The 13,027-nt window shown below is 24.4% G+C and overlaps 1 long non-coding RNA gene across 3 annotated transcripts; it reads left to right on the forward strand.

The window, feature by feature from the left end:
* The first annotated feature begins 462 nt into the window (after positions 1 to 462).
* Positions 463 to 3,637, forward strand: LOC101494353 (uncharacterized). 3 transcript variants are annotated; one of them, XR_012162598.1, is made up of 7 exons: positions 463 to 803; positions 916 to 966; positions 1,514 to 1,670; positions 2,194 to 2,322; positions 2,449 to 2,506; positions 2,603 to 2,655; positions 3,073 to 3,637. It is a non-coding gene; the product is annotated as an uncharacterized lncRNA (long non-coding RNA). The 3 variants fall into 3 exon arrangements; XR_001143568.3 differs by lacking the exon at positions 1,514 to 1,670; XR_001143567.3 differs by lacking the exons at positions 463 to 803; positions 916 to 966 and having other exon boundaries at positions 1,019 to 1,670.
* Positions 3,638 to 13,027: the final 9,390 nt, after the last annotated feature.

The raw sequence follows: 13,027 nt of genomic DNA on the forward strand, positions 1-13,027 counted from the left end.
TTGAGACCAAAATGGCATACTTTCTTTTAACTTTCAGGAAGTTTTAATTTTGTGATTACATGATAGATAAATTTTAATTTTGTGATAGGAAATTGTATTTTTGAAATACGACTATTTATAAATTTTAATTTCTTTTTATTTTATAATAAAATATCTATAAATTTTAATTTTAATTTTTAATAAAAAATTATATCTTCGAAATGCGACTATATAAAAACTATAATTTTTCCTAAAAAATTTTAAAATTAAATATAAATATATAAATTTTGATGTAAAATATATTAATTAATTTTAAAAAAGATATAAAATAATAAAAACCAATTATTTACAAAAAAAAGTCAAATTAATCTTCAATAATCAAAATATCAATCAATATAATTCTTATAATTATAACTGTTAACTATATTTCGACTAAATAAGTAATTTATACTTGGATTTATTTCAGCCGCTCAGAAAACCACCCAACATCCGGATCTCCACCCGATTGACCCAAACCCGAGTCCGAATTCAATGTTTTTCTCTTTGCTCAAATTCTCAAACATCTTACTAGATTCACAGAAGATCCAAACACCCATCACCAGACCGACCCGGTGACAAATACCAACCAAACGACTGAGCCATCGGCGGCGACTCCGGCGGAGAAGAAACGAACGTCAACATTGAAACGCAAGCAATTAGTACCGTCCTGCATGGCTGAGTACAATTCCCCTTTCAGTAAAAATGTCTTTTCACTTGGAAGTTAAAAAGAAAGGGTCGTAAAAGAGGAGTATGGGTGTACACCCATAATTTTTCAAACAAAATAGGTAAATTGCTATTAATATGAGAATCTTTGTGTCCTTTCAATTGCATGTTTTTCAAAGCGGTTTCCTTCTTTGATTACCTTTCAATTTTGCTCTTAAATGCTTTATTTTGTAGGTTTCTGTTTTAATTACAGAGGAGAAAAAGACACGCAACTAAGGTGCAAAGGTGAGTCATTATACCACTATCCAACGTTCATTTCTAGTTCAGTGAGAATCTTTCTGTCCTTCCTCTAGTTGTTGCTTTTTATAAGTAGTATGAAATAACTTTACTTTGCTCTTAATTTACTTTAACACTGTGTCATTGTGCATGTATCAAGCTCTTTTTTCTTAATTTGAATTTGTACTTTATGGCTATGATTAATGTGTTTTGTAGTTCCTTCAAGCACTCAAGAAGGACCACCGATATGCTAAAGTTGATTCATTATTTACACCACTGTCAAGCAATTTTCATTTATTTTCTTTTTTGGCTTTAATTCATGAGGCTAGACACTATAAATATAAATCAATGGTGATACTCAAGTATCCCTTAACACTCTTTGTCAAAAAAACTAAGTATCCCTTAACACTCTCATTCTTTCTTTCTCTAGTCTTTATCTATATTTCAATTTTCACTCCGCCAATTCCACCACTATTCCCATTAGAGAAGAAATAACCGTGATGTAAATTTCAATGAAAATGTAGTTAAGGTTATTGTGTCCGTGTGTTGTGCACAGGTTACCTCCCTTTAAAATTGATCCTTCCACTTAACCATAGTGTTGAGATGGACACGCTTAGAGCTCGTGAAAGAGCTTGCCACCCAATAATATTGCATTGTTTGTTAGGCTTCGCCAAGTTCTCAGTCAAAGGCAACTCAGATCCAAACTTATTTGGGTACAACTAATCATCTCATAAACTCTTTCATGTATTGCTTTAGTTTCTTATTCCCACGTTCTTTTCTTTTTGTGGTATGTTATGCATTTATTAGATTGTATTCTTGTGATGCAAAGGATTTGCCATTAGATATGCTTAGGGATTAACTTATTCGGTAATGAATGCGGTTGAAACTGACACGAAAACTAAGACTTGATTATAAGAGGATAAAATGTATGTTCTTTCAACAGACATACAACTTATTTTATCATCTTTTTCATCTATTCAAAAGAAAAGAGCTTTTCTTATTAACATAGCTTATGAAATGAATGTGGTATAAACATTGTATATAATGCTATATGAAGTTAGAGACCAATATTTATGAATGCACAGTGAGTTAGGGGATTGAGTTTTATTTATTTTTAGATGTTGATAATAATATACATATTCAATTTATCTAAAAAAACTGAATTTTATTTTATTTTATTTTTATGAGATAGGTGGAGTGAGATTCAATTAATAATTAATAATGTTATTTTTTTAGGATGTATACTACAAAAATCAAGTTGGAATCTCCACCAAAGGAGTTTAATGTTATAATTGATATTGGAAGTGATCTTTTGTGGGTTAATTGCAACTAAGTTGTAACTGCCCTCAATCCAGTGGACTTGGGGTAAGGATCTTCAATTTTTATCCTATTTTTTTTTTTACTAATGTTGCAGTATGGTGCTTGTTTTGTTGCCTTCAGAAAACGTTATGATTTGGAGTTTAATATTTGTTCTCGTTGTGTATCGTGCAGATTAAACTCAATATTGCTGGTGGAGCATCTATGAATTCTAATGCATAATGATATCATGGTAAACATGAAATATATATGTTATTTTGGTGGTTATATTCTTGCGTATAAATTATACTTTGAAATATGCAACTGATATGCCAATTTGCTTTATCAGGGTTTTGCAACTTGGTGCATCCATTTCCCGGGGACTCAACATATAATTAAGAGGTTAGATGATGTACAAATTTAAACAGATTAAACTCTCCAAGGATTTGGAATACATTAGAATTCTCTTGTTCGATTATGAAATGTGCACTTTTATAAATGGTAAAAAAATTCTAAAGTTGTCTATTGTTTATGTGGCAAACAACTACTATGATTGTTACTTCACAATATCACAAAATATGTTGCTACTGAAACTAGAAAACACTTTATTGAGTGTTACAAAAAATAGGTGGATTTTCACTATCATTATTCAAATTGATTCCTTATATATATTTAAATGTATTTTTGTTTTCCATTTGTCACAATAATCCAATTTCCAAATAGAAGCCAATATGCTATGCTATGACCTTTGTAATTATGATATAAGTTGATTTTATCATTTTAACGTATCATTAACAAGTATGATCTTATCTTTTGCAGATCTTGTGATAAGATAATTGTGAATAGGATGGACCGACTATAATTGTATGTTCATCACTTGAACTTTTGTTTCCAACAAGAAGTATATAGTGCTTCAATTTGTTTTAAAATTGAAAACTATTTTTAGGTTCTATGTCTATTAATGTCTGTGACATTGAGCAAGAACAACAACATCAATCCAAGAGCAAAATGATGGAGTGACGGATTCTCTCCAAATTGTTACTTGTAACCATTGTGGCACTTTTATGCACATAATATAATCTCCATGAGGGCACCACATTTGTAATTTAAACTCAAGATTCAATTTATATAGTGTAGGATTTATATGTTATTTTTAGGTTCTTATATGTTAACGTCGACAACAAGAAAATCAATGCAAGAGCAAAATGGGCGAGTGATAATAGCTCAAAGATAGATATTCTATCCAAGTCATTAGTTGTAACCATTGTAGTATTTTTTGTTATCATAATATAATATTCATAAAGTCACCATATTTGTAATTTAAATCCAAGATTCAATATTTGTAATGTAGTATTCATATGTTCAAAATCTATAACTTTACTTACACGTGTGACTTTAGTTACGATGTTCTATATATACTCACTACAAAAAAAAAGCTCTAATTTGTGGGTGGTTTTTAACCTCAGCAAATTATTTTGCGGGAGTTTTCAAAACTGCCTTTGTTAAGTGTGCCCAATATATTGCGGGGTTTTATTTACGGATGTTTAAAACCTCCCCATATACATAGTTATTCTTTGGTTTTATTTTTTAACTCCCTTGTATTGTGAAGTTTTATTATTATTTAAAATTGAATATATTTTTTAATATTTTACATTTTCATAAACTATAGTAATTGTAAAGTATGTAATGAATTTTGTCAAAGTACTCAAATTACCATTAAAAATATAAGCACTAACATACATGTGTTTCAAACACCTATAGTTATATATTAAATGTGGTAATATACCTTACATATTTACAATAGCCTATAAAAGTGTAATACTAAAGAATCTAAAATGGTGTGTACTGGATGATCCTCTTTCTTTAAAGACAAATTAACTCACCTGAAATATCAATTGTCTTGTCTGTAATAACAAAAGAAAAATATTAATTAATATTACTCATTCTTTATATAGTTTACATTGGTCATTTGTATATTCGTCCATATCCTAACGCATGTCAAGAAACAGCAACATCAAATTGCTATTTCTAAGGTAGTAGTAGCAAACTTCATATATACATGCACCTCACATAAACACATCATCATAACTTCGACAATAAACTAAAACCAATATACCATAAAGATATCTCCTCCCTTGCTAATCATCCATTAGAGCTCTTAAAAGGAATGAATATACTTAACACTGAAATTGTTTTTATTTTTATTTTTTTATATATGTAAAAAATCACACATTTTAATTGTTTAGTATTTATCTCTCTCATACGTTGTAGAAGAAGTACAAAACACAAAGTTGAACATTTTGATGCATAAATCATTCTACCCTTGAAGTAATGGTCTAATTTGACTTTAATTTTTGCTTTTTATTTGCTTACAATTTCCCACTAAACCAACATTATAGGAACATGAGATCAAATGCTGCATAATCTCCTGCAACAAAATGGTTATCATTTGCATCACACTTGCTTTAGGATGACCATAATTTCCACTTATAATGATCTACAAAGATGTTTCAAACTCTCAATATCTTTCAAAGGAAAACAATTCTACTTGAACTTAAATTCCATTCCCTTTAGAGAAATCAATAAGGATGAAATTATTTTGTAGGATATCTTTTTAATTTGATTGCATTTAATGTTCAAAATAATAAATTCATTTGATTACCTTCTATAAATTGCGGAATCCAAAAATATTTTCAGCCATGCTTCAAAAACTATTTTTCGATTTCGTAAAGAAAATATATTTTAAGCCAATTAATTTATTTGATTCTATTTCTTTTAAATCATAAGTTATTAAATTTTAATTTTGATAATTTATGTTTTATTATAAATTATATTTGTAGAAGCATTTAATGCTATTTTGTGAATCGCATAACAATGGGAAATATAAGATTATGTTTAAGTTATTATTTGAGAGAGTGATATGTGGATTGTGTTTTCTATTATGATAACTTCTAGAAAATAGACTATTTAAAAGTTATTATTAAATATCAGTGTAAATGATGCGTGGAATGTACGAGTAAATAGTTATTCTTAAAATTTAATTTATTTACTTTTAAATAATTTTAATAAACAATTTGATTATGTTAAAATCAATTAATCATATATTTATAATTAATATATTTTAGTTTATTTGTTAGTGTTTTCTGTGTTCCATGTAAGTCGAATATAATTTATACATAAAATACATATATGGTATTGGTTTATTTTTATCTTTAATCTCTATTATTTTGCCGGTCCTTTATTATAAGACACTAACAAATCTTAGATATTAAGACATATATTGAAATAATAAATTTATTTTGATATATATATTTTTTATAATATCTTTTATGTTTAATATAGTCGTAATTTGATTGGGATTTTAATTAAACTCTATTGTTGAAAATTTGTTTATTTTCTCATCTTTGTGGCATTAATTCCTTTACAAACTAATAAAATGACACATTAATGTTTCCCATGTAAGCAAATCTTATAATACTGTCTTTACTTTTGAACATTGCCACGTGCTTTTCATTCGGGGACACATATTTAACTTAGTTATATACGAAGTAAAAACAAAATTCTTCATCTGGTATCACAGCTTTTGCATTCTCTCAAATCCAATAACAATCTTCGTCGCCAAACCACAATTTTGTTTTTGTTTTTTATTTATTTAATTTTTAACTTAAAAAAAGCATTTTGTAATAGCAACTAGTATACTAATAAAAAATGAATGGGATACGGTTTAAAATGTTTGATTGTTTCTGTTTTTCAAGTAAAAATTATGATTTTTTAATGGATAAAGTTTTTTGTGTGCGGAATAATGAGTATGGAATATAAGTGATTATTCACAATGGAGGTAGTTTTGTGAGGAACAATTAAGGAGTATTGGAGTATGTGGATGGAAAAAAGGAAGTTTAGAAAGGGCTGAATGTGTATACACCTCTTTAACATTCAAGAAATGGTGAAAAAATGTAAATGTTGCATAGACTCTTTAAAATAATGTGGAGGTTATCTGAGTTAGATTTAGATGACATGAGATTATTGAGACTAACAGAGACTTAGTAGAAATGGCAAGGATAGCAGTGAAACATAGAAACAAGATTGATAATGATCCTGAACCTATTTATCATTAACTTTAGTTAAGAGAATAATGTAATTAGAGAAAAAAAATTGATTTGTTTGATGAAGTTTCTTATTCAACAGTCGATGAAGTGCTGAAGTTAGTAACTATAAGTTTCGATGTTAGTGCTGAAGAACTAAATTGATATAATTTTAACATTTAGAGTCTAAATTGGTTATATACACACACACGCACATGCACACGCACACGCATATAGTATTCCTGAATTTATAGTATATAATAAATTCAAATCAATTTTCTTATTTTGGTTTATTTTATATTATTTCAATTTGGAATTAATTCATAAGTCAAAATCAAATTACGTTCAATACAAAAAGTCAAATTATTAATTAGGCAACGTACAGTGGGGATAATGTTGGAGACATGTCTAAGATTTAGAATTTTTTAGATTCTTGCATTTTTCATCATTATATTGAATTGTTGTAAGGGCGGTTATACCCTTCTTTCTCATAATTAATTTTTTGAGTTTTATTGTTAGACTATTTTAATTAAAACAAAGTATACTAATTTGTAAATCTATCACAACATCAAAGAAAAATTTAATATTTCATTGGGATGATGTGAGTAATTCAATTGATTTGAATTAAAGAGAAATAATAGAAGTCAATTTATATTTAGATAAAGAAAAAATATACTAATATAATAACTAATCACTAAGTTTGATTGTTTTAAAAAAGATATTAATTTTATTAATAGACATAAAGAATTATTTTGTCTCATCAAATACAATTCATGAAAATATTTTTTATAATAACTAGTAAAATATTTTCCATAATATTTTTTCGTCTGTGGGACATAAGTTTAGTAAAATATTAAAATAGTAAAGTTACAGAATATAATCTTAAAAATAAAATCGCATGCTTTTCGATAGGAGATTTTGATTTTAAAATAAATAATATAATTTTTATTAAAATGATCTAATTTTATATTGTGCATCATTATATTACATTAAAGTAAATAACCCTATATATTTTATTAATTATATTTATTGACAAGATTTATTTTATATATAAAAGTATAGTTCCATTGACTCAAAAAATAAATTTATAATGAGTTACTACGTTTAATAACTTACTATAAATAATAAATTTCATTAATTTAATTATTTATTATTGATATAATATATTATTGATTAAGTATACAAATTTTTATATAAACTCGAAATTTTAACTATATAATTTAGTCATCAAATATTTATGTATATTTTAAAAAAATTATTATATATTTATTTTAAATTAATTAATAAAATATTAAATATTTTTAAAAATTTATAAAATTTATCTATTAAATATAAACTTTTAACTTTATAGTTGAATTAATAAAATTTATCATTTATATATTAAATTATTAAGTAAACTAATTCTATACAAAATTACTTTTAGAGTTTAGTGATCTTCGTTATATATAAATAACAAGAAATTTACATTAAATGCACTAACCTCAACTTTTAATCTCAAAATTTTACCTCTCCTCCTAAATGTCACATGGCTGCCTTATACCATACAATCATTCATTTCAAATAACTTTATTTACGGTCATTACAAATAATTTAAAAATTGTATGTCCAATAAAAAATCGAAACATATATATGTATAGAATTAAAATCAATAGTTATTAATACTTTTACTTATTATAACTAAGCATTCATGCACCTGTAAAAATAATTAAAAAGAACTTTATTATACCATTTAATTTGATGATGACTCGCATGTGTTTTAATCACTTGACTAATAACTTTTTTTTATTAAATGTGTTTCACTTGCTTAAAAACATATTTTTTTTGCTTATTCATTAGCTCGAAAAATGTTGACGAAGGTGGTTCACACGTAGAGAATAAGTTTTTCCAACTATTTTTTCACAATCTTTTTCAGTGATTAAAATTTATAATTACTCTTGAGTTAAAAATATCATATTCAATATCAAATAAAATATAATGGATGAAATAATCTAATTTGAGGTTATTGTTGAATTCAGTTAAAAAAACAAAATGTAATTCAATGATCAACTTATGATGTTATAATTTAATAGGAGTATAAAATAAATATATAATGAAATTTAATTATTGAATTAACAAAGTAATATAATTCAATATGGAATCTAAAATAATATGTAACAAAATTTTATTGAATTTAACTTTGTCAATGACAAGGGAATGTTTTTGGTGTGATGCATCGATCAACTAATTTAGAGGTGAGAAGTAATAGAAATACTATCTTTTCAATATTATTTGAACACTTATTTTTTTATTTAATAAAATTCATATAGATTCCACTATTTTATATGAGACTCATTTTTAAAGTGAGTCCTTTTAAATCTAATTTTGTTAGTCTAATTTTCTCTTTTTAAGCATCCAAATGTTACAATAAATAATTATTTCTTTCTTAGTTTTTTTTTCAATTATAATTTATTATCTTATAAATAATATAATAGTCAGATCTATCTATTTATAGTTTTTTTTTTATTAAAAGAAACAACATTTATTGAATCAAATTATAAAGTATATTGACGCAGTTCAGATTAAAATTTGCTAAAAACTTAAATGATAAATTGCAAATATAATTACAACATTCAAGTTAATAGTAGAAAACGATAATATACCTATATATATAAAATAAAATTCAAATATTTAAAATACTTATGTTTTAAAATCTGTAACATTCACAACACAAAAATCTTTAATTAAAATTATCAAAATTATTTTGTCAATCTGAATTAAAATTAACACCACACCAAAAAAGCTGCACCAAAGTAAAAAAGCATTGCACTCACACTAAAACAAAAAAATTACAACAAAAATATACAAAAAAAAATATATTCATAAATCATCCATTTCTAATGGAAGAAGGAAAAAGAGAATCTAAGATTAAAATTTGAGAGAGACGACTGCTTCTACCTTTTTACAGTATACGGATATCTCTCTATATTATATATAACTAGAACAGATTTTATATTGATAACTCTATTAATTGACTTATGTTTATTTATGTTGTCATACCTTAAAATCAGTATTAAGATATAAATTCTGACTATTTAAATACATTTGATTTGGACTTTTTTTATTTTATTTTATTTTTTTTTAATTGTGGGAGTGCAATAGTTGATTTGAATACGACCGGCAATATTGAATTTTTGTATTGCTTTCAACTAATTTAATTTTTGTCCTGTAAAAAAATTAATTAATTAATTTTTTTTAATGTTTTTAAATTATTGTATAGGACGTACAAGTTTCCTTTTTTAAGCGACAAAAGATAAATTAATTAAATCATAAAAAAACAAATTTGTTTTTTTTGGCGAAGTTCTAAATATCATTTAAGTTTTTTTCAATCATTTCTCGTCAATTTTTTTTTATATATATAAAAAAAACAATATTAACTTTAACATGAATATATTGTATCATATGTATCTTATTTATCAATCTTTTTAAACATTACATTATTAAAATTTATATCATAACTGAAATATTATTCTTGAATATTTTCTTGTGCAAAGTACGAGTCTCTGATGCTAGTATATATACAAAAAAAACATTGTAAATATACTTATTGATTTACAAAGATCACTGAGGAAGAGTAAGAAAACAAAGACCATTTGTGAACAGAGTTTTACCATGTCCAACTTTTCACTTTACACAAGGGAATGTTTTCTTGGATTTAATCGAAACTCTGATTTTAATTTATATTGTTTTGGTAAGGGCTTTTTTGATGGGATTTGCATTAAAAAAACATATTGTTTATTATTGTTGTTGCCGATTATAGTAAACTTCGAAGTTATATATTTCCTCCTTGTTTGAAGAAAACAAATGTGATTTATGAATATAAGTAAATTTTATTAGAAGGAAATAAAACATGAATTGTTATCATGAAGTACCGAAAATTTTAATATTTTTTGGTTTGTTATAAGTTCCTTACATTAGTAGTCATATTTAAAGCCCGTCAAACATTGAATAATTCTCTTAATGACAATATAAATTCGGATTTATCACATTTGTGGGAGTTTAAATCTGTTTCTCTATTACACTAAATTCCGTTGGTCCAGACACTTTAATAAATGTATAAAAACTAGTGTGATTGACCCGCCAAACAAGAATTAATATTTACTTTATATATATATATATATATATATATATATATATATATATTGTAGTATAATTAAAATAGTTTGTATTTTTTATATAAATATAATAATAAAATAATAAGCAAATAAAAAGGATTGGATGTAACGAAATATTGGATAAGTGAGCTTCATATCTATGTCTTCCAACTAACAAAAACCACTAATAAATTGTAAAATTCCAAATAAAAATTTAAAAATAAATAAAAGGCTTCAAAGCCAACATCATTACAAAATTTAGGGCAATGACAATATATTATCATTCTTTCTCAATCTTGATTTGCTTCAATTTATATTATTTGAGAGAGGGACACATGTGAATTATTTTGGTGAAGGTGACATCTAAAAAATATACAATTTAAAAATTATATATATATATATATATAATTATAATTATTTATTAATTTTAATATGTTTTTAATTATTAGAATAAATTTTTTGTAATTATGACTTTATTTATTACATAGTGATTTTTTTAACATTTCACGTGTGATCATTAAATGTGTGAATATTTAATATAAAATCACTATGTAGATATGCTTCCCTCTCTTTATATATATATATATATATATTAATTAAAAAAAGTCGACGTTTGACTTATTTGAATATTAGACTTGTTGGAGTTATTTGAAAATGTTGGCAGCACAAATATAAAAACCTATCATGGTTAATGGATAGGAAATTTGATTTTAAATTGACTATATTATTATTATTATTATTATTATTATTATTATTATTATTATTATTATTATTATTATTTATATTTTATTCTTTTGAGGGAAAAAATAATGAGTGAATAATGATAATTATACCCGTTTGGTTTTTGTATGATATCTTTTTACTATGTATTCTATTTCCATTTTCAAATTAGAGAAATCAATGAGGATGACAATATTCTAGAAGATGAAATTATACCTGTTTGAATTTTTTTTATATGAAATACCTGTTTTATTTTTGTTGAATACCTTCTTAACTACATTCAATATCAGAAGTAATAAATTCATTTTATTACCTTTTATAAATTTCGGAATCCAAAAATATTTTCAACAAATTATTTTATTTGATTCGATTTCTAGTTAATGTGTATGAAATTTGATTTTCAATTGAATATATTATTATTGATATTTTATTTAGGGAAAAATAATGAGCGATTAATGGAAATTATACCCGTTTAATTTTTGTATGACATACTAATTTGACTTTTATATTAGAGAAATCAATGAATGAAAATATTATAGAGGATGCAATTATACCCTTTTATTTTTTTATTTTAGAATAACTTTTTAATTTGACTGCATTTAATATCAAAGTCATATATATATATATATATAGATATATAATTTTTTTAATTAATTTGAGTACATTTAATATTAGAAGTAATATATATATGCATATGCTAAACCATTGCAAATTTACTTATTGCTTTACAAAGATCATAGAAAGCTAGAAGAGGAGAAGATTAAATACAATGATTTGTATACAAAATTTTACTATAGCAACTTTGGTTATCATTTTTCTATTCTCAACAGGTATTTAGAAAATTTATGAGTTTTTGAATCTTTTATAATACGTATTAGTTCTTTTATATTTATTGATTTATAAAATTGATCTTTTATTTTAAAATTTAAAACTCGATTTTATATCATAAAATTATATGTCATGTTATTTAAATAAATAAATTATAATTTTTTAGTTTAAAAATATGAAAGATGAACAAAAGTTATTTATTTATAAAATAGGAGAATTAATTATATGAATTAATAAAAATAAATGAATAAAAAGAGCAATTAAAGAATTTTTTCATTACACTGATATTCCTCTTCTTCTGAATAGGTATGGCGAACATTTCAGTTGACACAAGGGCATGTTTTCCTGGATGTCATCGAAACCCTGATTGTAATACTTATTGTTTCGATCACGGCTTTTTTGATGGGATTTGCATCAAAAAACATTTCGATTATTATTGTTGTTGCCGTTGATAATAAACTAAGAAGTTAGAACTTTTTTTTTTTTCTTGTTTGAAGAAAAAAAATGCGATTTATAAATATAAATAAACTTCGTTAGAAGAAAATAAAACAAAAACATGAAATGTTATCATGAAATATGGTTGTTAAATAAAAAAAAAAGTATGATTGACAAATTAAGAGATATCTGATAAAATATAAATGTATTTTATTGGTGTAAATTATGCACAGTTAACGAAAATTATTTTTTATTTCTGGACGAAGAAGAAATAATCGATGTGAATTTCAATTATTACTTTAAAGTTTAAAAATCATTTTTAAATAATTTTATGTTTGATCCATATTAATACTTTAAATTTTTTCGTTAATTATGAAAATGTACGTTATTTTCTTTTAATTTACATTTTGTAAAATCCTAACTTCAAATAAAGTTTTATTAACAATTCACAAATGAAAATATGTAATTCCATGGCTTCTTGATGGAAATAAGATGTAAAGGTTAAAATTAAAATTTTCTGAGGATGAAATAGTTTTTTGATTTAAAGAAAATTGTGTTTGATCCGACACATCTCTCCTT

Source organism: Cicer arietinum, chromosome 4 (assembly GCF_000331145.2).
Source record: "Cicer arietinum cultivar CDC Frontier isolate Library 1 chromosome 4, Cicar.CDCFrontier_v2.0, whole genome shotgun sequence".
Taxonomy (NCBI): domain Eukaryota; kingdom Viridiplantae; phylum Streptophyta; class Magnoliopsida; order Fabales; family Fabaceae; genus Cicer; species Cicer arietinum.